We start from the raw sequence: 1,695 nt of genomic DNA on the forward strand, positions 1-1,695 counted from the left end.
ATAAGTTTATATTAATTTCATGAATTTGGCTACTTTAGTGTAATCTTAGGTGGTTAGAATGTTGTTCATGCTAGATTTCCTTTGATTATGAGACTTTGTTGTTTTGACAAACAAGTTAGTCTATGTTTATCTCTTGATTGAAAACCCATCATGATGATTATTTGCTAGTATTAGGTTGCTTTATTGTAATCTAGTATTTATGTTTAGATTCATGATGTTTTACCATATTATTGCTATTTTATCATATTAGTAGAGTGGATTCATGTCTAGGTAGTTTGTTAGATTGATTATATTCTTGTGTTTTTACTTGCTTATTTTCATTGTATGCAAATTTAGTTAATTAAAAATTCAACTTAAGATTTACTTGTTCGGTTGGTCATTTACAAAGATTTAGTACTAGAAGTTAGTCGTGTCCATGGATTGATACTCGGTTCTTACCGACACTTTATTACAAACGATAGGTACACTTTCCTTTCGTGTGTGGTTTAGTTGTAGGTGAAAACCTATTTTAAAACCCGATTTGTGTGGAACTTTTACTTAAATTTTTATATATATATTCACACACGTCAAGTTTTTGGCGCCGTTGCCGGGGACACAGTGATTTTTAAGGAACGATCCGAGTCTTTGATTAGCATGGCTGATATTTTTGATCTATGTTATTTTATTTTTTTTTTTCATTTTTATTCATATTTTTTTATTTTTTATTTTAGTGTAGTTTATAGTTATTTTCCGTGTCTTTGTTCGTTTTCCATTCCGCGTTCTTCCGGGTGATGAATGTCCACCACGCCCGGTCCTGAGCTTGTTTCACCTCTTTATGAGCCCGAGCGACATCTTCGAGAAGGTTTGAGGAGGAGAGCACGCGAGGTTGCCGAGGTAATCGAAAACGAAGAAGTGGAGGATACCGACACCCCCGAGGTAGAAGAAGAAGAGATGGCGGACCCGAACGATCAAGGTCACATGGATGACTTTGCCACACCATCACTTGAAGGTTATGGCAGCAGCGTCATGCAGCCCGAGATTGCAATGAGTTTCGAGATCAAGTTGAGCATCATTCATATGGTTGAAAATTCTGTTTCTTTTCATGGTCTCCAGAACGAGGACCCTCATGCTCACGTTTCACATTTCCTTCGATTATGTGCGACATTCAAAATTATAAATTGTTTTGATGATGCCGTGAGACTTAGACTTTTTCCATTCTCACTTTGCGGGTCTGCTCTGGAGTGGTTAGAGGCACTCCCTTCCGGTTCCATCACCACTTGGAATCAATTAGTTGAGCAGTTTCTTCTTCAGTATTTTCCACCCGATAAAACTGCTAAATTCCGAGCAAACATCACTGGTTTTCGTGTCGATGATGAGGAGTCACTTCATGCCGCATGGGAGAGGTTCAAGGGCTTGTTGAGAAAATGCCCTCATCACGGTTTGAGTCGTGGGCTTCAGTGCCGTACATTCTTTGACGCTTTATCTAGGGCACAAAAGCAAGCCGTCGATCAGGTTGCGGGAGGAGATTTCGGTAGGTGTACCCCAAATGAGGCGCTTGATATCTTGGAGAAAGCCGCTAAGAAGAGTTTCGCGTATAATCCGCCTCTTTGTATTCATTCCTCTAAGGGTGTTCATCACGTTGATTCAAACACCCTTGTCTCCGCCCAGTTAGAAGCTCTTACTAAAAGATTTGACCAAATGCAATCCGATCTTGTC

General features: G+C 39.4%; 1 non-coding gene across 1 annotated transcript; it reads right to left on the minus strand.

Annotated features, from left to right (window-relative positions):
* Positions 1-1,314: 1,314 nt before the first annotated feature.
* Positions 1,315-1,421, minus strand: LOC143637196 (small nucleolar RNA R71). The gene has a single exon (XR_013154386.1). It is a non-coding gene; the product is annotated as a small nucleolar RNA R71 (small nucleolar RNA).
* Between the last annotated feature and the right edge of the window lie 274 nt (positions 1,422-1,695).

The sequence above is a fragment of the Bidens hawaiensis genome, unplaced genomic scaffold (genome assembly GCF_021521415.1).
Source record: "Bidens hawaiensis isolate Kalapana, Puna unplaced genomic scaffold, B.hawaiensis_p1.1 tig00008141_1, whole genome shotgun sequence".
Taxonomy (NCBI): domain Eukaryota; kingdom Viridiplantae; phylum Streptophyta; class Magnoliopsida; order Asterales; family Asteraceae; genus Bidens; species Bidens hawaiensis.